The sequence below is a fragment of the Tenrec ecaudatus genome, chromosome 5 (assembly GCF_050624435.1).
Source record: "Tenrec ecaudatus isolate mTenEca1 chromosome 5, mTenEca1.hap1, whole genome shotgun sequence".
NCBI classification, from domain to species: domain Eukaryota; kingdom Metazoa; phylum Chordata; class Mammalia; order Afrosoricida; family Tenrecidae; genus Tenrec; species Tenrec ecaudatus.
Window position 1 is genome coordinate 88,112,347 of NC_134534.1, and position 26,077 is coordinate 88,138,423.

Here is a 26,077-nt window from a genome sequence, read left to right on the forward strand (position 1 = left end):
CAAGCTGCGACCTGATTAAACTCCATGTACATGTTCCTATCGGTCTAGTTGACACAATAAGCCTATCACATTTAGTAACAACATTTAAAAGACAATGGAATAATTCTAAAATCTACAGAATTTTACCATCTTAGAAGAAAAAACTAATAGTCCTCTCAGAAAGTGAGTAAAAGAGCAGAACAAATGATTCACAATGAATGACACCCAAATGACTAATAAACACATGAGGAAATGTTCCTAGACATTAACTATCCAGGAAATGCAAGTCAAACAACAATGAGAGACCACATAAGGCCCATAACTGTAGCTCAATTTTAAAAAACGGAATACAACAAATGTGGAAGAGGGTGTGGTGAGAAAGGAACTCTTATCCACTGCTGATGGTCTTGTAAATCCATACAGCCACTATGGAAGTTGATATGGTGATACCTAAAACAGATGCTAATTGAACTACCATATGACCCAATAATATCATTATTGGGCATTTGCCCAAAGAAAATAAGAAACAGAACATGAACAAACATTTTCTGCCCCGTGTTCATCACAGCACATTTCACAATAGCAAGAAGCTAGGAACAGCCTAAATTCCCATCAACAGAAGGGCGGATTAAAGAACTCTGGTACATACACACAATGGATACCACCCATCCCTAAAAAAATAGCAATGAATCCAGGAAGCACCTCAAGTCTTGAAGGGATCTGGATGACAGTGTGGTGAGTGAAGTTAGTCAAGCACAAAAGGGCAAATACTGTCTGCGTGCACTGAAGTAGAAACAAGTAGCAGAATGGGCACAAGCTCAAACTTGCAGGCCCTCCAGTCTTTTGGCTGGGACCAGTCAGCCTGGTAAAGAGCAGACCAGTTCCAGTGAACCACACGTCATCCACTCCAGGTCAGACTAGTGTAGATTACTTGGCTAGAGTGCCTCATGAGAGCTGGGATCAAAAAGATGGAGGAGGGTTGCTGTTTGCTGAGTGGAAGCCAGGTGGCCTTGTCAGAGGGATGAGGGCCTACTGATGGGAGGGGCAGCGCAGGAAAAGGAAGAAACAGTCACATTTGGGGGAAAACAGGTGCGTGTCTATTGAGGGAGGACTGACCAGGTGGGGGAGGAGATATTGAGTATACTCTTGAGAACATTAGGTTGGGAGGGTCTTTAGTGGTGTGCAAAGGGTGGGCGGAATTGACCTTGGGCGTCTGGGGTATCCTGGGAACCCAGGCCAGGTGGAATGCTGGGACACTTCCTGGATCTTCGGGGTGCATGGTATGCTCCAGAGGCTGCATCGGTGAGACCCTATACAAGAACTCCACTGGGTGAACTGGACTCTACTACAGTTGCACTTGTAACCTGAGGACTTAAGCCGGAAAATACATGATGTCCAAGGAAGCAGAGACAGTTGTACAGACAGTGGTGTACTGTTGGTTGGCGGACAAACAAGGTCTTGCTACATCAGCACCCTGTATTCTGTATTAATGTTCATATTATTCTGGCAACCCTGTGACAGTCATTCTGTTATATTTTGCTTATGCTTGATCATATTAGGGTGTATCTTAGAGGTGCATCACCATTGGGGGTCACCCTCTTGAAACTGTTATTTATTTCTCTGTTTTTCAGTAAATGAAACCCACGGAAGTTGAGCCTATAGGAAAAGCAAATATAACAAGGGTTTCAGGGGGAAAGGGGATATACAAGGGTGAAGGAAATAAGAGGGAGATTATATCAAGAAGTCTGGGAAGGAAAAGCATGTTTGGAGACTGCTTAAGAAATAAATTTTACAATTTTGTTTGCTGTAATTGAACTATGGAATGATATGACATATGTATTAACTCCTAAGTTAGAGCAAAAAAAACGGCATAGATTCAGAAATGGGTTTAGGGAACTCATTAAATCTTTGCTCCAACGTAAGAACAATTAGGTCTTACATCATGGCTCTGTTTGATACTTGTCCTCAAGAAGGGAACACAAAGGATACGGGTGCTATAGCAAAAGGTGGTGAAGAATTTTAGATGGTGCCTGGTTATCAGATAAAATAGGTCTGGGGTCTTAAAGGTTTGTCTCCAAACAAGCAGCCATCTGAATGAGATGTCAGCCAAGTCCACATGAAAGAAACCCATCATCATCAATCACTGAAGGAGGGGAATGCATATAACCCGGAGTTGAAAGAGGCATCAGAATCACAGGCTAAATTGTGAGAATCTGGTGTGAACAAAGTGGAACTACTCAGGAAATAAGCTTCCAGAGAACTCCCCTTACCTAAAATTGAGGGACGAGAGGATAGTGGTCTCTAAACAGAGTGCTTGTGAGAGAGGAAGCTAGAAATGCAAAGGCATGAACCTTCCCTGAACAGTTAAAACTCTGTCAGTAGATCCCCCCTAAGATGTGGGCTGAACCTGATCTGGTTTTCTAATTTTTCTGCATTTTGGGGTTTGTAATGTTTTCTTTGGTTGTTGTCTGTTCATTATAGAGTGTTTCTCAGAGCTGTTATCCTAATGGAGGTCACCCTCCTGAAGCTGTATTATATGCTTTTCTGGTTTTAGGTACATGAAACCTAGGGTCGATGAACCTAGAGGGACAGCAAGTAGAATAAGGGATTTGGGGGAGATGGGTACCGTGGTGTAGGTGGGGTGTGGTGGGGTAAAAGGGAGACAATGTCAAGGAGTCCACGTTGAAAAAGAATGTTTGAAAACTGATTGTGGTAACAAGTGTACATTGACTTGACATGACTGAAATTTGGATGATGTGATATATGTATTAAATCCCAACTGCTAATTGATTAATTGATTGATTATAAGTAGAAGGTCTTTCATTCCTGAACCTTAAGATATACTATATAACCACAGCAATCAAAACAGCCTGATACTGGTGCAGTGATAAATATGAAGAACAATGGATTAGAATAGTAAACACAGAAATACAATCAAGTACCTATATGTACATAATTTATGATAAAGAACTAAAACACATTAAATGTGCATGAGACAGTCTGTTGAACAAATGGTGGTGGAAAAATTGGATCTTCACCTGCAAAGGAATGAAATGAGACGAGGACCTCACACAATGTACAAATAAATTCATGATGGATCAAAGACATAAATACATATCACACAATTATCAAAACTATCAGTGCAAAACAGGAGCAAACTTAAGGACACAAGGCATAAACACACTACTGAACAAAATGAAAAATATTCACCCTATAGAAGACAAAATAAAGTACTATGTCCTTCTAAAATGTGAAATTTATGCACAGCAAAAAACTGTATTCAAAAGTATCAACCAAGAACCCATGGATTGGGACAAAATATTCAGTAATAATACATTATATAAAGGAATAACCTCCAAAATCCAAAGAAAACTATATCATCTTAACAAGAAAAATACAAATAATCTAATCAAAAAATTAACCCAAGACATGAATAGACAATTTACCAAAAGATGACATCCAGGCAACCAATAACCACATGAAGAAATGTTTAAGATAATCAACAAGTAGAGAAATAAAAATTAAAACAACAATGAGATATCACTTCTCACCAAGACAACCATTATGGAAATCAGTATGGCACTTCCTTAAACAAATGCAAATCCAAGTAATTTTTCATTACAGCAATCTTTCAACTGGGTAATTTAAGACTAAACAAGCTCTGGTACATTCATATTATGGAGTCTTATTCATAAATTTAAAAAACAATAATAACATTCTTAAACACGTCAAGACGTAGACAAAACTGGAGAACATTATTCTTAGTAAACTCAGTCTTACAAAGATAACTATGTAATAACTATGTAATATCATTGTTGCTATAGGGAAAAACAAAGAAGAAATGTGGTTCATACCTCAATAGATAAGACGTCAATGACGACAAGGAGGCCAGGGATGAAGGTAGGAAGAGTGTGAGGGGAGCGATGGGGAGGAAGGACCAAAAAAACAGAGGGTTTAACAGAGAAATAAAATACAATAAAAATTACTACATGAAAGAAAAAAAAACTCTCCAGACTCCTTACCCTTTGGATCTACATATTGATCTGAGTGGCTTAAAAGGAGAAAAAGTAAAACTGAAGTGGACTTGGAATCTTTCATGACATACAAGTTCATTTCAAATATATTAAAACTAAAAAAATTTAAATTCCCAACTTATGGTGACCCTATAGGACAGAGCAGAACTTGTGCGCATTTTGAAGAGTGTAACTCTTTATGGGAATAGAAAGTCTCATCTTTCTCCTATGAAGCATCTGCTGGTTTTGAACTATTGACTATGTGGTTAGTAGCCCAATGAGTAACCACTATGCCACCAGGGCAGTGAAGAAAAGAGGAAGATGGAATGACACAGGGGCTACACCAATGTCTTGAACATAGGAATGAGTGTGAAGATAGTGAGGATCGCCTGGTGTTTCATTGTTTTACATAGAATCTACACGAGTCTGAAGTGACTAGATGGCACCTGACAGCAACAACATGGAACATAGCTCTACTCTGACACCCATGAGCTTGGAATTAACTTCAACAGTAATAGGTTTGTAAAAGAAATAGAGTTGTGAAAAGAGCAGCACAGCATCCAATAATTTCCCCTTTACAATGTTGCTTAGATTCTAGTCACTGAATCTCATACTACAATGCTTTTGTTTGGTTATTAATAGGGCCACTATGAGTTCGAAACAACTAATAACACCTAGCACCAACATAAACCACAACTCTATAGCAATGCCTTAGGCTACCCCTGATCCATGTCTGACCTTCCCTTCTCTGTCCCTCTGACCCTTGTTTATTTCAGCCAATTCTCTATTTTCAATGCCTCACTCACCCACTTGCCAGTGTCACACTGGTGAGTGGGTTGAAATGGATTGAGTGAGCTTCAGAGTCTTTGCTTAATGGCTTGTGATGTATTAGATACCTATAATGCCAGCATATAATGTATATAACATTATTCAGCTCACTAATCCATAATAATATAACAGGTATTTTACTTTAGATGAAGCAAAAGAGACTCAGGGAATTACATGTTTGGGCCATAATCATAGTGGAGCATTTGAGATTTGATCCCAAGTCTAATTAATTCTAAAGTCAGTGTTCATTCCATTACCCTTCCCAGAGTCAGATTTTAGACACTGTTTATCCAAAAGCACATTGAGAATATCATTAGTTACTCCTCCGTCCACATTTACAAACAGCTTTCTCTATGGAATGTGAATTGGGTGCCTACTTGACGATCTAAACCACTGGTCCTCAAAACAGAAAGCATTGTTTTATATTAAATATTTCTGTTCCATAAAGAGTTTGTGTAATAAAGAAGAACTAGGGCACTAATTAAATACACAAGCTAATACGCATTTCTAATGCTAATGAAGCACAGCATGTTTATGTTAGGATTGCAATCCCATTGATTAGATGTCACACTGAATCATATATTAGCACAATTATCAATGATGGAAGAGAAAGTCTAGCTTGTACTAAGCACTAAACAAAGCCTGAGTGCACTAATTTCAACTGGACTTTAAGTATTTAAGGGGCAGAAACATAACATTATAGCCTGGTGCCCCTATTTGACGGAAGATGTTGCAGTGGTTGCTGTTAGGTGCTGTGGATGGTTTCCATTCATGGCGGCCCTGTGCACAACAGAATAAAACTGCCCAGGCCGGCATCATCCTCACACTTGTTTTTATGTTTGAGCCGTTGGTGAGCCACTGGGGCAGTGCCTTTCGTTAAAGGTCATTTTTTTCTACTGTCCCTCCACTTTACCAAGCATGATGCCTTTCTCCAGGGATTGATCATCCTCAATAACATATATAAATACTTCGTCTCCCTCTCCTGCCTCTAAGAATTCTACCTGTACTTTTTCCAAAATAGATTTGTTTGTACTTTTAGCTGTCCATGTCACTTTCAATATTCTTTGCCACACCATAATTCAAGTGTTGAGCTCTTCTTTGACCTTCCTTAGTCAATGTCTAACTTTCATATGCATATGCATATGTTGTTGTTGTTGTTTTTAGGTGCCATCAATTGGTTCTGACTCATGGCGACACTATCTACAATAGAACAAAAGACCACCTGGTGGTCCTGAGCCGTCATTACAATCCTGGTACCATATTCTTCTTTATATAATCCAGCTTCTTTGATTATTTTCTCAGTGTACAGAGTGAGTAAATATGTTAACTTGGACATACACTTTAGTCCTCAAATTAACACCTTTGCTTTTTAATACTTTAAAGATGCCTTGTTTAACAGTTCTACCCACTGAAATGTATTGCTTTTTAAAATTGATACAGTAAGAGAAAAAATAAACAATGTCAGTGTGAAACATTTAGGTGGGACACCGTAATTATAAGACATTAATAATTATTTAAAGGAATTCTGGGAAGAGAGCAGCATACACAAACCATTCCAATCTTCTCACAAATATAATAAGAGAACAACACTTGGCTTTGAGGGTCTCTAAATTAGGGAGGAGAGGGAACTCTAAATCTGAGGAAGCTCAAATAGGCAAAAATCACAAATTAACAAAGGAGTCACATGCATGGAGTAGGCAACCCCCTTCTCCCATTGTCCCTATCCATCCCCCATTGTGTCAGTCAGGGTTGGCTAGAGAAACAAATTCATAGTCACTCATGTATATAAGAAAAAGCTTTATATAAAAAAATCTATTGTATATTGAAAAACATCCCAGCCCAGTCCAAATCTAGTCCATAAGTCTGATATTAGGTCATATGTCCTATACCAATATGTCTTATACCAATAAATTCCTCTTTAGACTCATGCAATGGCGCCAAATGCAGGAAGATCACAGGTAAGTGGGTGCAAAGTTTTGTGGATTCAGTGGCAGTGGAAGTATCTCAGCACTGGCAAGTGTCTCCATGTGGTTCCTCCAGCTCCAGGACTCTAGTGTAGCTCCATGTGTCTTGTCAGTAGGATGATGAAACAGAGTCGCTCCCACCTCCGGGGAGGAATATAGGAGTTTCCAGAATCCTCAGAAGACCATGCCCACAGGGAGGCCTCGTTGACTATGGCCTGACAGGTTAGACTCCACCCCTTCACAAGTTGACAGGATATTATGCAACTGCCACACCCATCATATAAGTCTTTAATTACTTTAAACATTAACCCATATGACTGACACCAATCCAGAAAGTCCTCCTCCATCTCACAAAACACAAACTCTGGTGCCGACTGCAGGAGGAAAGCAGAATCAGTGAATGTGTAAGTATCTCAGTGCTGGCAGGATTCTCCACATGGCTGCTCCAGCACCCAGGGCTGCATTGGGATAGGCCCATGAAGCTTCTCCTTGTGGATGTCTTGCAGGAACTGAGCTTTGCCAGCTGAAGCAGGGAACCGGTTAAGGCAGCTGCACCCTGGGCCAATCATCAGAAAGCAAAAGACTCAAGAACTAGAAAGGCGAGACTCACCAAGTGATTTATCTCTCTGCCCTTCAATTAACCCCACATGTGTTTATTGGCCAGGTTGGCGCAGTAAACTATCTCAGTTCCCTACTGTGGATCCATGAGTTGGGTCACCTAAGAGGAGACCAAACCATGAGTGTTTCACTGGAACTCTGAAACCATAAAGACTTAGAGGTTCTTCTGGGAAGGGCCAGCCCCTTGTCCTCCTGAGCAGAAGAGAGTCCATTTGTGCTCTCCCTGAAAGCCTGGCCAGATAAAGGAATCCCTCACAGGGAATGAAGCCCTGCACAAAACCAGAGGACAGCACTCAACCACTAAGGGGGTTCACTGAGTGTGGGTTCTGTAACTGCAAAAATAAATTAAATTGTCATAGAAACACAGATGGGAAGAGAGTTATAACCACAGGGAGAGGACTAGGTATCCTGGTCTATATATTGAGTAGAAGAAAAAAAATTATTTTAAAACACCTCCTTTGAGTAAATGTTTTGAGAATGATGAGGACAATGAATGTACAAATGTGCTTTACACAATTGATGTGCGTAGGGATTGTGATAAGAGTTGTATGAGCCCCTGATAAAATGATTTAATAAAAATAAAACACCTCCTTCAAAATAAATACAACTTCAAAAATGTGGTGCAGCCATTGTATTGAACATGTAATGCTCATTAACAGAATATTTTCTATTTAAAGGCTTCATCGTGGGAAGTTTCTGGGAGCATGGCTGCTAGGAAACAAGCACAGGAAGATTTCCTTAACAACCAGAGAAAAGCCGCACTGAGAAGGAAGTCCTCCACTCCTGGGAAGCCAGCAAAGAAAAGTCAGTTTCTTAAATCTGGAGTTTGTGGGAACAGACGGAGCAAGAACAGGAGGCAGTGTAGTCAGTCACAAAAGATCAGTAACTTCTGCTACCTGTTACCAACTCTCATTCACCACACACCAGCAACGCAAGATGGGTCCATGCACTCCCTCTCCCTCACACAAATGCACCATGGCCACCCACTGACCCTGTTGGAGAACACATCCTTTGCTGACCTTGCTCCCAGTCACCCAGATGTACCTATTTCCTCTACAGCCTCCAATGGCCTTGCATGGATGGATAGCAGACCAGCTGCCTGCTTGCTGCAGACGTCCTCATTGACATGTGAGACCCTCCAAGCAGTGCTTTATTACCACCACTACCCTTTACTTCTTCTTCTTCTTCTTCTTCTTCTTCTTCTTCTTCTTCTTCTTCTTCTTCTTCTTCTTCTTCTTCTTCTTCTGCTTCTTCTCTCTCTCTCTCTCTCTCTCTCTCTCTCTCTCTCTCTCTCTCTCTCTCTCTCTCTCTCTATCTGTTTCTTCCTCCTCTGGAGTATTCCCATCCTATGCCCACTCTACAGAAGTGTAAATATTGCCACTATCAGGTATCTCCACCCAAATTACATTTTTATTTGGGTTTCTTTTTTTTTACCCTCCTCTTACTTTATTCTCCCATGTAGCCCCACTTCCCTACGGATATGTGCACTCCCAGGGTGAGCATAGGTCAAGAACACTACAGATCTTGGTATACCCACCCAAACCACATTTTTTGCTTTCTCCCTTTTCTGCATTTAGGTCCCTGGGGTCACAGACCCTTCTGTGTTCATGATGATGTAGAATCAGAACTCCACACCAACCCTAAGGCCACGCCCTTTTTTCTGACTTCTTAAACTTTACCCTTTTTTCTGTTTTTCCTTATTTTTCTTCTTTTTTCTTCTATATTTCTCCTTTGTTCTCTCTTTTCCTCTCTAATTTGAAAATATATATCTATATCTATCTATATATATATCTTTGTATTCTGGTGATCTGATTTTTCACATACACTTTTCCCTAATGACCCCATCTTCTCTCTCTCTCTCTCTCTCTCCCCCCCTCCCACCCTCCCTCTCGTACATTAAATATATTTCCTCTTTTCTTCATTAAATATACTTCCATGATACCAATTAGTTCCCACTATTTCTTTTAAAATATACTTCCTATCATTTCTACAAACTTCCTAGTTCATTCAGATTAGTATTACTATCTCTCTCCTTCATGCCACACCTTCATTCTTACCTATGTCTCTCCCTTTTTCTCCCTTTACCTACCACATGTTAGACAGCTCCTATGAATCCTCTCCAATGCCCTTTGACACAATGAACTACACCTACACAACCCAGGAGCCCACTCAACACTAATTACTGCACACTTAACCAGGATGCTGCAGAAACAACAGTTAGATGCAATGCACCCCCTAAGAAATAAAAATCCAAAGCAACTGAAAACTATACAAGTCCAATTGCACTCTGAAAAATAAAACCTGGAATTACCAGACATAGAATTCCGAATAATAGTGTTTAGGTGCCTTTAAAAGATATGGGAATGCTCAAGTGAACAATGACTTGGGAACTTCCGGGAAGATGGTGACGGAGTGACACATACCAGAGGGATTCCGCAGAATTCATTCCAGGAGAATTTCTTACAGGGAAATTCAACACTGCTAGAATGCAGGAGGCGCATCATAAAGATAAGAAGGCACAAGCCCACAGGGTTTTGAGGGGCTGGGGATTTTGACTTACCTCAGTGGAGGCCAATGAGGCTTTACCTTGGCCCCGCCATTGTCTCTGCCGGAGCCAGGATCATTTGGAGCCCGTAGGGCAGCTTGGTCTCAACACAGCCACAGTTTGCTGCCACCTGCTTCAGGACAGGAACTGGACCCTTGCAGCTCCATGGGCAGAGATTGGGGTTCACCTACATTGGTACTTTTGTTTCCCTCTCTTATCTCTATGCCCCACAGTTTTGAAGGGCTTACTTTTTCATTTTTCCTCCTCTTTGTCTCTTTCCTGTTCTCTAACACCCCACTGCTGGCCTCCTGACCACTCCTTTTGGCCTAGGGAATTTTTGCCTGTGCCACACCCAGCGAGGTGAGCTCACCCTGTGAAGCTAGTTGAGGTTGGGGAAAGCCCTGCTGACCTCCACCAGGGGATACTCTGCCCAACTTCTTACTGGGAAATTCCTGCCTATATGCCAGGGGGCCTAAGACAGCTCAATCAACACTCGTCAACATTCCAAGCTGCTGCAGGAACCTCTGTCCAACCGCTACAACACCAAAGCAGGAAACCCACCAGTCTTCTGGGGCACTCCCCTGAGAGGTAAGCCATAGGAGGATAAAGTGGTAGGTTATTTCCATACTGAAATTACCTGTAGACAGTTCGAACTACAAGTCTCCCAGAGAGAGTCAGTGCTATTTGACTTCCTGGAAAATGAGACCTGTCTCCTCTAAAATAATGCAACACAGACATCAGCTCCACTGACCTCAACAAAAAAACAGAAGAAACAAAATGCAATGGCAGAAGATGTCCCGAACATAATGACATGCATAGAAGAAGTATACATTCATCTGCCACAGAAATTTCCAGAATGCTTCTTGGAGTCATACAGGATATGAGGGAAACAATACAGAAAAGGATGAAATGGTAGAGGAGATAAAAGCTATGCACCACAGGGACATACAGGCACTTAGGGAGGAGATAACAAAAACCAGTAGCAGAAATACAGATATCGAGAATCGACTTGAGGAAGCAAAGAACTGAATCGGTGACTTGGAAGGCAGCCTAGCAGACTTTAACAAACGAAAACAAAAATCTAATAAGATCATCAGAGAAACTGAAGAAAACCTAAAAGCTAAGTCTGATGCTATGAAGCGGAACAACATTAGAATTATTGGTTTTCCGGAGGAAGACACAATAAAGAAGTTATGTATAACAATAGTGAGAGAATTCTTGGAGGAAAACTTCCCCAGCTTAATGAATAAAAACCAGGCAACCATTCAGGAGGCTGAAAGAACACCAGCGAGACTGAATCCCAATAAGAAGTCACCAAGGGACATAATAGTTAAATAATCCAACTTTGAGGAAAAGGAGAAAATCATGAGAACAGCTAGGAAAAAAACAAGCAATCACATATAAAGGTTCCCAAATAAGAATATGCTCGGACCTATCAGCAGAAACTATGAAAAAAAGGAGAGAGTGGCATAACATATTCCAAAAATTGAAGGAAAACAAGGCAGACCCAAAAATAATCTACCCAGGCAAACTATCGATCAAGATAGATGGAGAAGTAAGAGTCTTCCCAGAAAAGGAAATAGCCAAAGAATGCGTTGCAAAAAACCCAGTCCTACAAAAGATCCCTGCCGATCCACTCTGGACAGAAAAACAACACTCACCAAGCAGAAATAAGAGACCGCCACATAGAACAACCTCACCCAGAGGACAACAAAGAGAAAACAGACCCAAGATAGCATTAGTTTAAGGATGGAAAGAAGTCAAGAATGATACACACACAAATGTGCAACACACTCATGAGAAAGGAAAGTAGGAAAACTCCCAACCCAAAAAGTATAAGATGACATCACAGAGTCAACAGATGGAGATAATAACCCTGAATACCAATGACCTGAACTCAGGCATTAAAAGACTGAGACTAGCAGATTGGCTTAGAAAACATAACCCATCAATCTGCTACCTACAGGAGACACATCTCAATGCTACAAACAAAAATAGGCTGAGAATCAAAGGCTGGAAAAAGGCATACCAAGCAAACAGCAATTCCAAAAGCAGGGGTTGCAATTCTAATCTCGGATAAAATTGACCTCAAAGTGCAAATCATAAAACGAGATAAGGAGGGACACTATATAATGCTCAAGGGAATGGTAGACAAAGAACCACTAAGTATTATAAACATATATTCTTTGAATGAGAGATCCACTGAATACGTCAACCAAACACTCCAAAAGATGAAAAAAGAAATCACAGCCTCAAAAATTATAGTGGGTGACTTCAATACACTGCTCTCTGAGAAAGATAGATCACTGGAAAATAAACCCAAGGAGGTTAGAGATCTAAACACTACAATTAGACAATTTTACTTGATAGATATTTACAGAGCTTTTCATCCAAAAATTAATTGATATTTTCTCAAGGCAACATGGCACATATTCTGGGATAAACAACATGCTGGAGCATAAGGCGAATCTACATAAATTTAAGCACATTGATATCATACAGATCTCTCTCTCTGACCACTGTGCCATAAGGCTGGAAATCAACAAAATGAAGATGAATAACACAAGAGCAAACAATTGGAGGATGAATAACTCTACTGCAAAAGGAGTGCATACTGGCACAGAACAGAGATGAAATTAGGAAATTTCTAGAAACCATACAATGTACCAAAACTTATGGGACATAGCAAAGGTAGTAATCAGAGAAATTTTCATAGCAATACATGCACACCTAAGAAAGGAAGAGAGACTCATGATTGATATGCTGGCTCAAAATTTACAACAATCTGAGTAGAGTCAGCAGGACAATCCTACTTATATCAAAATAAAAGAAATTATAAAAATCAGGGATGAAATTCAGGAGAGGGAAAACAAGAAAACTGTGGGAAAAAATTAATGCTGCTAAAAGTTGGTCCTTTCAAAGGATAAGCAGAATCGACAGACTGCTGGCAAACCTAACCAAAGAAAGGAGGGAACAAATTTCAATAGCAAGAATAAGGAATGAAAGAGAAGACATTACAAAAGGCCCTACTGAAATCAAAAGGATAATTACACAGTACTACCAAGGATTGTACTCCAATGAATTCAAAAATTTGGAAGACATGGAAAAATTCTTGGAAAAACAATCCCTCCTAGACTATCCTCAATGGACATCAAGAATCTCAACAGATCCATAGCAATAGAATAAATAGACAAGATTATCAAGGGATTACCAACAAGAAATCCCCTGGACTAGATGGCTTCATAGGAGAATTCTACCATGCATTTAGGGAAGAATTAACAACAATCCTACACAAACTCTTCCAGAAAATTGAAAAAGATGGCAAACTCCCGAACTCCTTCTATGAAGCTAGTATAACTCTGATACCAAAGCTGGGCAGGATCCCACAAGAACTGAGAACTACAGACCAATATCCCTAATGAACATCGATGCAAAAATCCTTAACAAAATACTAGCCAACAGAACACAAAAGTATATAAAATAAATAATTCACTATGACCAAGTGGGATTCATATAAGGGATGCAGGGATAGTTCAACATACAAAAGACCGTTAGTATTAATCATCACTGTAACATGAACAACTATAAGAACCACATGATAATATCGATAGATGCAGAAAAAGCATTCGACAACATACAACACCAATTCCTGTTTAAGACACTTGAGAAGATAGGAATGGAAGGAAAACTCCTCAAGACAATACAAGCTATATATGAAAATCGCATGGTATTGGTATTATGACAGATATTCAGACCAATGGGAAAGAATCGAAAACCCAGAAATAAAATCATCAGCATACAGACAACTGATCTTGAATAAGGGCCCCAAAAATATCCAATGGGAAGCAGATGCCCTTTAAGAAGTGGTGCTGGCAGGGACAAGGGAACAACATGGGACCCAAAATGGTAGTAAGGGGGGAGTGGCAGGCCTGATGGGGAACGATCAAGGGTAAGGTTGCGTAGAGAAGAGGTATAGCTGTCACCCAGGTGGGGAAGGAGCATGGTGGTGGGGCAGGAGGAAAGTCAAGGGAGATGGAGGAAGGAGCTGGGAGTCAAGGGGCATTTATGGAGGTCTAGACAAAGACATGTACATGCAAACATATATATGAGGATGGGGAAATAGATCTAACTGTCTACATTTATAGGTTTAATATTAAGGTGGCGGAAGGACCTTGGGCCTCTACTCAAGCACTCCCTCAATGCATGAATACTTTCGTTTATTAAATTGGTACTCTATGATGCTCACTCTCCCGACACAACTGCTGAAGCCAAAGTGGGTGAACAAGTAAATGTGGTGAAGAAAGCTGATGGTACCCGGCTATCAAAAGAGATAGTGACTGGGGTCTTAAAGGCTTGAAGATAAACAAGCGGCCATCTAGCTCAGAAGCAACAAAGCCCACATGGAAGAAGCACACCAGCCTGTGCAATCAGGAGGTGTTGAAGGGATCGGGTGTCAGGCATCACAGGAACAAAATATCTTACCATAGGAAATGAAGGGGGGTGCAGGGTGGAGACCCAACGCCCATTTGTAGGCCACTGGACATCCCCTTACGGAAGGGTCTTGGGAGGAGAGGAGCCAGTCAGGGTACAATGTAGCAATGATGAAAAATATAACTTTCCGCTAGTTCCTAAGTGCTCTCCCCCACCTCCCACCCCACTATCATGATCCCAATTCTATCTTGCAAGTCTGGCTAGACTAGAGGTTGTACACTAATACATATAGGAACTGAAAACACAGGGAATCCAGGATGTATGATCCCTTCAGGATCAGTGGTGTGAGTCGCGATACTGGGAGGGTAGAGGGAGAGAGGGTTGGAAAGGCGGAACCAATTACAAGGATCTACATGTGACCTCCTCCCTGGGAGACGGACAGCAGGAAAGTGGGTGAAGGGAGACGTCGGATAGGACAAGATATGACAAAATAATAATTTATAAGTTATCAAGGGTTCATGAGGGAGGGAGAGGAAAATGAGGACCTGATGCCAGGGGCTAGTGGAGAGTAAATGTTTTGAAAATGATGAGGGCAATGAATATACAATGTGCTTTACACAATTGATGTATGTATGGATTGTGATAAGAGTTGAATGAGCCCCTAATAAAACTATTTTTTAAAAGAGAGAAAACAATGACTTGAAGAGCCAGAAACCCTATAGCAAAAGGAGTGCCAGGAGATAGACAATAACACAATTAAGCAGCATGGTAAAGACCAAAGGAATAGAATGGGGAAAAAGAAAAATCTTAATCAGTGAACTCAAAGGTAATTCTTCTCAGTACAATTCACAAGAGAAATGATCAGCTAAAAAGCAAAAGAATCCGAAGAAAGACTGAGAATCCTGTGGGACATTATAAAAAAAAACAGCCCACATTTCATCAAGACTCAAAACAACAAAGAAATAAAGGAGGAACAAAGACACCAGTAAAACTACAAAAAAGGAAAACATACACACAGAAATATGATAGCAACAAACAAACAGAAATAATGGCAATGAATATCGATGGATTAAATGTACCAATCAAGGGACAGAGGGTACAACACAGAACTTGAAAACATGTTTCAACTATATGCTGCCTTCAAGAGTTACACGTTAAAATCAAAGACAACAATATACTAAAAATCAAAGAATAAAGAAAAATTTACCAAGACAATGGCATTCATAAAAAAGCAGGAGTAGCAAAATTAATTTATGATAAAATAGACTTCAAGGCAAATAACATTAAAAGAGTCATGAGTCTCTTTTTAATAATTAATAATTTAAGAAAAAAGAGAATAAAACATAACTATTAAACACACACCCGCCAATTAAAGACACTCAAAATGTATCACTCAAACCCCCATGGAGTTGAAAAGAGAAATAGATAGCTCTGAAATAATAAAAGGAGATTTCAGTACAACAATATCAAGGAAAACATCATCAGGAGAGTAAACAAAGAAACAGAAGAGCTGAACAACACAATCAACCTGCTGATCTCCTGAACATACACAAAACATTCCACCCAAGAACAGTGCAGTATGCATTCTACTCTAATGCACATGGCACATACTATAGATCTAGGGCCAGAAAAAGGAATTAACACATTTTAAAACAGTTACATGCTACAATCTATTTTCTCAGACCTCAATGCTATAAAATTAGAAATCAACAATAGTAAGAATAAGAACATTAAGTCAAAAATATGGAGACGGCACAGCATACTACTTTAAAACTACTGGATAATAGAGTAAATAAGGGATGAAATTAAGAAATACCTCGATTCAATTGAGAATGCTAACAGAACATATCCAAATCCTTGAGACACAACAAAAACAATTATCAGAGGGAAATGTATAACAATAAATACACACATGTGAAAAGGTAGACCAGCGCGCACACGTGGTCCAGTACAGAGGGCAAACAAAGACCTTCAGCACAGACAGGCTTTGCTGCTTTCGACAATATCTCAGCTTGTTTTAGGAATAGACTGGTCCAACATCAGTTGTCACTAGGTTCTCCTTTCACAATGTGGTATATTTTCATACATCTCTGACGAATCTCCCATATTCATGTAGTCCAGAGTCATTGCAACACTGGTTTATAATTCAGGGCTAATGTCAAGTAGTAAAGGGGAACAATTTTCAATATTATATAACACCTCTGTTTCTAATATGCTTCCTCTTTTTCCTAAAAAGAAACAATATACTCTCAAACTTCACCAAAAAAAAGAAGAAGGAAGAGTGTCTAAGATCTTAAAGATTTGTCTTAAAACAAGTAGCTATGTAAGAGGCAATCAGCTAAGTTCACAATGAAGAAGTACACCTCCCGGTGTGGGCTAAGGATTGTAAGTAATAGGATCCAAACACAGAGAGAAAATTATTTCAGAGCTGAATTTTAAGCAATTGTCTTGTGTTATACTCTGGATGATAGTAGAAGCATAAAATCCATTTTCAAGGTCCCTTAGTGGATTAAGACTGCTGTGGATCCCTCTGACCACAGACCAGGAATGTGAGTGGCCTTGCTTATCAGAGAGCACTGGACAGTGGAATTTAGCACCTGTACTTAGGCTAAAATGTAACACCTTATCATCTGATCTCACTTTTGACACATGTTAAATTTATTAGTTTTTTTAAACCATTTTATTGGGAGTTAATAGAGATATCATACCATACCATAGTTCAATCACATCTAGCAGTGTTGTAAAATTGTTTCCACAATCAATTTCAAAACATTCTTAGCTCTCCTGAACTCGTTGATATCAGTTTCCTTTTACCCCACCCCACCCCCACCCTCATCACCCCTGTACCGACCGGCCCAGAAACTCTTATCCTACTTGCTGTCCCATAGATTCATCAATCCTAGGTTTCATACAATGAAACACATATAACAATAATTCAAGAGGGTCACCCCCTGTGACATAACACATCTGATATAAAACCCAATATGAACAAACAAAATCATACCAAAAATGCAGAAAACCAGATCAGACTTAACATGCATCAGAGGGGGGATCACCTCACAAGGTTTCAACCATTCAAGTCAGGTTTATTATTTTGTTCTTCTACACTCATCTTTCCAATGCACTCTGTTTAGTAACCACTCTCCTCCCATCCCTCTACTATGATGTGAGGATTATTTCCTATGTAGATCCCACAAATGTATCTTGGGCTCCCAGTTATTCATAGCCTTCTGCAAACCAGATTCTCATAATCTAGGCTCTAATACTATTCCTTCCTTTGGTTTTGGATTATATGATTTATAGTCCTTCAGTGAGTGATATTGGTGTGCTTCTTCCATATGGACTTAGTTGATGTTTCACTTAGATGACTGCTTGTTTGGAAACAAGCCTTTAAGACCCCAGATGCTGTTTTATCTGCTAGTGGGGCACCATCAAACGTCTTCACCATACTTTGCTGTAGTACCCATATGTTCCCTTCCTGAGGGTGAGCATTGAGCAGGGTCATGATGTAATAACTAATTGTTATTCAGTTACAGCTAGGATTTGTATTCGTTTTAAATTATTTTTTCTCTCCTTTCTATTTATTTTCTTATCTATTCAGAGGCTTTTCTATGCTTTATTTGGTCATTGTTGCGGGGTCCTTATTTTATTTTTGAATTCAGAATAGGTGAATCTGCACCTATAGAGACTGCAACTGGATTAATAACTTCCTAGGAGCATGAAAGGAGAGCTTAAGGAGAAATTGGGAGCTAACTAAATAAGTACGAGAAAGAAGAAAATGTTTTAAGTTTTATTATAGTGAACATTGCACAACTCTTCTTAATATGATTGACCCATTGAATTGTATATGACATGAATTATATCAGAATAAAACTCTTTTTAAAAGGATTTTCACAGATGTAGTTAGAAATTTTTTTAAAAAGCTGGTAATGGTGCCACTAAAGTGGAACGAGGATATATATAAACCTTAAATATGGGAATGGATTTTCAGCTCACACCTAAGTGTAAGCCTTAACCTAAGAACAATCAGTTCTTATGATGTAGCCCTACCCAGTAGTGACACTCATGAAAAGTCCATTGAAGATATGGGTGCTATAGCAAAGTGTAGTGAAGGAATAAGATGGTGCCAGCTATCAGACAGAATAGCATCCAGAGTATTAAAAGTTTATATTAAAACTAGCAGCCATGTAGGTGAAATGACAGCTAAGCCCACACAGAAGAAGCACACCAGCCCACGTGACCCAGGATTGTAAATAATAAAATCCAAGATCAAAGGAGGGAATTGTATTAGAGCTTAAATTCTGGGCACCTGGATGGCAGAAGGCAATGGGTGACAGTGAAAGTCTAGAATCTATTTGCAGATTTGGTACATCAATTAGACATCCAGTGAATTCCCTCTGACCATTGTCCAGGGAGATGAATAGCCTTGCTCTCAGACTATGTGCATTGGAAAGTGGATCCAAACACTGAAAACCGTGAAGATGGCGCAGGATTGGGTAGTGTTTCATTCTGTTATACACACAGTCATTATGAGTCAGAACCGATTGCAGAGCACCTAACAGCAACCCTCTTACATGACATCTCTGAGCTGGCGCACATCTGAATAATTTGGTTTTGTTTCATATTTTTTGAATCTGTCTAAATTTCATATTTATTAACCATTGCTTTTCGTTCTCTCTAATAATTGGTCAGCCTAAACAGCCTTCACGTAATAGAAGCCTTGGAACGAGAACCTTTTGATCGTGACTCACAAGCCTCTCCAAGCCCATGTTTGGATTGATGGGAAACTCCTGTCTTTACAATGACTGGGAGGAAACACCCTGCTGCGGTCTGGACCTTTCGAAGAAGGAAATGATACTTCGTTCCTTAGCTCTGTGGAAATGAAGATCTGTCTTCCTTTGGGGCTTCTGAGAAGAACCTTTTGTCTTCTTTGGCTACCAAACTGTGCAGACCTATCTTCTTTTCAGGTAGACTAAAACACAATTCCCACTCTTCTTTTTTCTTTTAATAGCTGCTCTGGTGCTCACATAAATTTTAAAAGCCAAATCAAATGAACTTTTACAAGAAATGTGTGTGCTGATGCCAAAAATTTGAAAAGAACTATTTAGCTCTAAACAAATGAACAACTGGAGTAAAGACCATTCTGATTCATGGAAGCCCATGTGTGTCAGAGGGGAAGTGTGGATTACATGTTGGGCTGTTAACTTTAAAGTCAGCTTTCCAAAACCACCATCTGCTCCTCAGGAAAAAAGAGGAGGCTTCCTACTCTCAGAAAGATAAAACCCCTTGATGGCTGGTGGGGCGCAGTGCAAACAAAACTCTGAACCTGTCAACCAACTCAGGGTGACAAGCAGTGCTACATCTCTGTAAGGAACTTCCCCCTAAAAATAAAGTCCATGTCCTCCCATGGAGGAAGTACAGTTAGAATGTTCCCTAGAGGCAGGAATGCTGAGAAAGACTTTGTATTACAAATTTTGACCATGTTGTCAGGAAAGACCAGTGCCTGGAGGACATCATGTTTGGAAAAGTAAAAGGGACTGGGAAAAAAGTGTGGTTTTCAGCAAGATGGATGGACACAGTGGCTGCAACAATGGGCTCAAGCAAAAGAACAATTGTGAGGATGGTACAGGACTGGGCAGTGTTTCCTTGAGAAACAAAACCAGGACACTCATGATTATATATCTAGATCTAGATATAGATGTAGATATAGATATCTATATATCCAGAGATCAAGAGAGAGAGGGGTCGGGCCTTGCAGAGCCATTTACCTCTTTGCTCTCCAACCAAACTGCAACCGGCTTAATCCCACATATTCCTATTGGCCAGGTTAACACAATAAACCTTTCACACTTCTGTGCATAGGGTCACTGTTCATTAGGAACCAACTAGAAGGCAACTAACAATAACCTCAACATGTCTGCCAGAGTGACTCCTGGTCTGTGTTTCAGGCTCTCCGCACCTATTAACTGGGAACGATTGTCCCTGTTCATGATGTTTCCTCTTAATCAGTTAATTATTTTCACTACTCAGTGGATCCTGACAGAGTATAAGACTCTAGTTAAAGTTCCCAAAGAAATAAATGTGCACGTTCTAGTTAGGAATTATATACATTTTCTAGAATAGTAAATTTATGAAATCATTTTTTGAAGATTCAAAAATACAATTTAATGAGATAAAAAATTACTCCCTTCACTTCTGGCCCCTTCCTTTGGAAGAGCCAAAGTTTAGAATGGATCTTGCTTAAAGTAGCAAGATTCAGTGTGAGCTGTACCACTGGTGTGGAACCTTCAGGCTACATGGTCATCATTAATAAATATCTTTGAAAAAAAATAATTTTAGGGAACATAAAATACCCTTTACAAAATTAATGTGCTTCTGAAATTTATGATGTAGTTTGAAACATTCCTATTTTCAGGAAATAATTATGTAAGTTCATGGATTTCATATCTAGCCAAAAAGAGAAAGTACACAAGAAAAAAACGTGCTCTCTCTCTGTTTGGATCTGGCTTCTGAAGTCCTTACTGAGGAGTGCATTCTTCACCAACACCACCATTTGACTGCACCAGGTCTCCATGGATCCAGCTGAAGCCATTCTTGATGACAATGGAGCCAAAGGAACAGATAAGCTGTTGGTTTCGGTCCCTGACTGTGAATTGAGCTGTTGTTCCTAACAGTTATATTTAAATTTTGCTAAGTGAAGTTAGTCAGGCACAAAAGGACAAGTACAACACGAGTCCACTGAGCTAAGTCCAAACAGCGCGATGAGCATAGAAGAAAAGTAACTTAATTTATAATTTCTGGGGCAAGGTCCAGGCACTCTGGCAGGGTTAGACCAAACCCAGCAATGTATATGGCATCCAACTAAAAAGAAGGAAGAAAAAGCAGGAGGAGGAGGAGAAGGAGAACAAAATAGTATCAGGGCTGAAAGACATCTTTCCCACCTCTCCCATCTCCTTAATGACCACAGAGGGAGGCCAGAAAGAAGAAAAAAGATGAGGGGATTGGGGGAGCAGGGCACTAATCCAACCACATGGAGGGTACTGTTTATGTCTCCACAGGAAAGGGAGAGACAGACCTCATTCCAGTGTGCCAATCCTTGAGGACAACACACCTGGATGGAGAAGCTTATTAACAGAAAGGACTGTGGAACAGGCCCCAATTAAAGTTATGTCGACCCTCACCTTCACCCCTAGAAGACTCTGTGACAGAGGACAGCACTGAAGATACAGACTGGGGAGAGTAGCTGGTCTGTCCTGTATATATGAGAACAAACTTAGAGGGAGAGAGAGTAGACCTCATCCTGGCCCACCAAGCCTCGAGGGGGACATTCCTGCAAGGATCAGCCAATGTAGAGAGGACCATAAGGCCGGCTCCAGCTCGTGACATGTTGACTCCTCACTGGCCCACAGTGCTACGAAGACAACACCAGAGACAGGGCAGGAAGTCTGATCCCCCATGGGGGGCAAATCACGAAGAGACCATAACAGATCAGCAAGGGGAGCCAGGTCACGATGTCCCTGAGCAATCCTGAAAACAGACTTCTGACACAAGGAGCAATACTTGGTTCCTCACCTCACCTGGTTGGTGGACATTCACAAAGGTCAGCAGATAGACCTGGAACTCCCTATAGGCTTTTCCTTTTTTTTTTTTTTTTCAAATCATAGGTCTATCTATATAACATAATCAGGGTAAACAATCCTGAGGATAAAACAAGGAACCAATGGGTCTGAGAGGATATGGGAGAGGAGGAGGCGGGGGGGAGGGAGTGGTGAGCCAATAAACTCAGGGGTGGAGGAATATGAAGAGATCTACAATCAATGGTGAGGAAAGTGGAAAGTGCCTAGTGGTGTTTGGTCAATTGTAGTGTAGTTGAGTGGACTTACTGAGAGCCAAATGAAGGATGAACATGATGGTGAGGCAGGAGGAAAGTAAATAGAAAGAGAGGAAAGAACTAGGAGGTAAAAGCTATATAGAGAGGTATAAATATAAACATATATGTAAATATATAAAGATATAGGTGTTGTTCTATGTATACATATATTTATATGTTAAAGCACTAAGGTAGCAGATAGACTTTGGGCCTCTACTTAAGTCTTCTCTAGACACAAGAACACTTTGTTCTAGTAAAGTGGCACTCCAGTCACTATCAATACAACTCAATTGCATTCTTTTTTTCCAACAGTTTGATTGGCACATAATTTACAGATCATATAACCAAATAGTCCAGTTGTTTAATCGTATCAAGGGGAAGTGTACAATCACCCCCACATCTATCTTAGCATATTCCCTTGCCCCATGCCCCCCACGGTTGAATCGCCTTTACAATGAGCTGTGCAATCACACTCAGTTCCAGTGTCCCTCCCCTTCCCGCTTTCATTATTTACTCCTGAACTCCCCTTTCCCTCCCTGTCACCATCCCTCATCCCCGCATTCCCTATAACACCTTGTATCGGTTATTATCATTATACATCCACTCCTCCTGTACTTCATAGCTGAGAAACTCCAGAGGAAACAATGGACATTCTGGAGGAGAAAACAATGGTACCAATGGTTCTGGGCAATGTAACTGGGAGAAATTACTGAAACTCAAATGAAGACTCAGCATGATAGTGGGACAAGAGGAAAGTAAAAGGAAATAGAGGAAAGAACTAGGTGACAAAGGCTATAGAGGTCTAAATACAAAGGGTATAGAGGTCTAAATACAGGCATGTACATATGTAAATATATTTATATATTGACATATGTAAATATATTTATATAGGTTGGTGGGGAAATAGATTTACATGCATATATTTATAGGCTTAGTATCAAGGCAGCAGATGTACATTGGACCTCCACTCAAGTACTTACTCAATGCAAGAACGTGTTGTTCTATTAAATTGGCATTCCATGATGCACACCTTCCCAACACAATCGCTGAAGACAAAAGTGTGCATAAACAAATGTGGTGAAGAAAGCTGATGGTGTCCGGCTATCAAAAGATATAACATTTGGTGTCTTAAAAGCTTGCAGATAAACAAGTGGACATCTAGCTGAGAAGGATCAAAGCCCACATGGAAGAAGTACACCAGCCTGTGTGATCACGAGGTGTAGAAGGGACCAGATATCAGACATCAAAGAACAAAAAGTCATATCAGTGGTTACCCACCTTCCCGATATGATCACTGAAGACAAATGTGTGCATAAGCAAATGTGATGAAGAAATCTGATGGTGCCTGGCTGTCAAAAGATAGAGCGTCTGGGATCTTAAAGACTTGAAGATAAACAAGAGGCCATCTAGCTCAGAAACATCAAAGGCCACATGGAAGAAACACACCAAACTGTGTGACCATGAGGTGTTGAAGGGATCAGGTATCAAACATCAAAGAACAAAATATCATATCATTGTAAATGAGGGTGAGTGCAGAGTGGAGACTTAAAACCTATCAGTAGGCAACTGGACACACACTTACTGAAGGGTTGAAGGGAGATGAGCCAGTCAGAGTGCAGGATAGCAACAATGAAACATATAACTTTCCTCTAATTCTTAAATGCTGCCCCCCACTATCATGATCCCAATTCTACCTTACAAATCTGGCTAGACTAGAGGATGTACATTGGTACAGATAGGAACTGGAAACACAGGGAATTCAGGACAGATGACCCCTTCAGGACCTGTGGTGAGAGTGGCGATTGCAGAAGGAATGAGGGGTGGAAAGGGGGAACCGATTACAAGAATCTATGTATAACTTCCTCCCTGGGGGGATGGACAACAGAGAAGTGGGCAAGGGGAGACGTCAGACAGTGTAACAAAAGACAAAATAATAACTTATGAATTATGAAAGGTTCATAAGGGAGGGATAGTGGGGAGGGAGGGGAAAAATGAGGAGTCAATATTAAGGGCTCATGTAGAAGGCAAATATTTTGAGAATGATGATGGCAACAAATGTACAAGTGTGCTTGACACAATGAATGGATGTATGGGTTGTGATAAGAGTTGCACACGCCCCCAATAAAATAATTTTAAAAATAAAATAAAATTGTAAAGTAATTTGCCATGAAAATAATAATAATGAAAAGTTTTTTACTAGATTCAGTGGATGGTACATAAATTTTGAGTGATATTTTTACTAGCTGTTCTTTCTTGCTCTCATATAGATACTATCTTATCGCAGACAGCATTGTACTTCTAGATAGATCTTAAAAATGTTCTTTTGATGATAATGCAGTACTATTCTCCTTTAATTTGTAATTTCTAGGACAGAAAGCCATATGATTGTTCAATTTAAAATGGTTAATACTAGTAAATTTGAGTTCAATAGGATATTGATCTTTATGCATTCCATTTGATTTCTGACAACTTTTCATTTAATTAGATTCATTACCTTATACATTCCACGTTTTAATTAATAACAGATGTTTGCATCTTTGTTTCTTCTCATTTTGAGTCTTGCCCCATCAAGAAATCATGATCCTCATAGGACTGGCCTACCATGAGACACGACATTCCCTCATTGATCCATAGTGCTATGCGGGACAGCACTGGAGACACTGTGTGGAAAGTGCGCCCGGTCTGCCCTGTGCACAGTGGGGTGAAACACGAAGGGAGTGCAAGAAGACAGCAAGGGGAGCAAAGTAACCAAGTCCCTGAGAAATCCTGAAAATAGATTCTGGCTAGGGGACAGGGCTTGACACTTCCATCACACTTGATCAGAAAATATACATGAGGGTCAACAGACAGACCTGGAACTATCTATTGTTTGATTTTGGGGGGGTGTTTTTTTCATTCTTTCTTTCTTTTGTTTTTGTTTCTTTGTTTTAGTTTTTCTTTTTCTTTCACCCTATGTCTATCTGTATGACAGACAAGATGAACAATCCCAAGGAGAAAATAATGGGACCAGCGGTTCTGGAGGGACATGGGGGGAGAAGGGAGCGGGGAGGGGGAGTGGGAACCCAACAAAGTCAGAGATAAGAGAACAACAAAAGATCTAAAATTGATGGCGAGGAGGGCATATAATGTCTGATGGGGGCTTAATCAAGTGCAAATTATCTGAGAGGAATTACTGAGAGCAAAATTTTTAACACGATATCTGACCTTTTTAATTGAAAAGCGATCATTTAGGTCCTCCAGGAGCAGAGTTGGCAACAGTGATTTGGTGAAGACGGTTCAGGACCAGGCATTGTGTTTCTCCATTATGCTTAGGGTCACCAGCACTGCGAGCCTGTTTGATGGCACCTCATCACAGTAACCTACCAGGAAGGCCACATGCTGGTACGACTTTATCATGTGCTGATGGGTCAGCAAAATCTAATTTCGCTCCCTCATCCTACTTATTTTTATCTTCCATTTTAACATTTTGAAACATTTTTAAATGTCGAAGGACCCTGAAAGGAGAGACAGGTTATGAAAGGGGGGAAATGTGAAGGAGTGAAGAGAGAGTCTGCCTTGGCCTCATGCAGGAGAGGAATGGAAGTTGGTGAAATATGCTTTCAGTGCATTGAATCACCACACAGGAGAACTACACCATGGGGAAAACTGCCTCCAGTGCATGTCCCACCTACTGTAACCCCGTTTATTCTTCTCAAAAGGTAACTCTCCAGGGGCTATGCAGCTTTTAAGAGTAAGAATGCAGTACAAACTTGGCTCTCTGTGCTCTTTTCCCAGGAGCTGAAGGTAGAGCATCTTCTTACTGTTATGTGATACATGCAGATGATGGTAA

At 40.2% G+C, this 26,077-nt stretch overlaps 1 non-coding gene across 1 annotated transcript; it reads left to right on the plus strand.

The window, feature by feature from the left end:
- Positions 1-3,983: 3,983 nt before the first annotated feature.
- LOC142449675 (small nucleolar RNA SNORA61) lies at positions 3,984-4,103 on the plus strand. Its single transcript, XR_012784798.1, has one exon. It is a non-coding gene; the product is annotated as a small nucleolar RNA SNORA61 (small nucleolar RNA).
- The last annotated feature ends 21,974 nt before the right edge of the window (positions 4,104-26,077 follow it).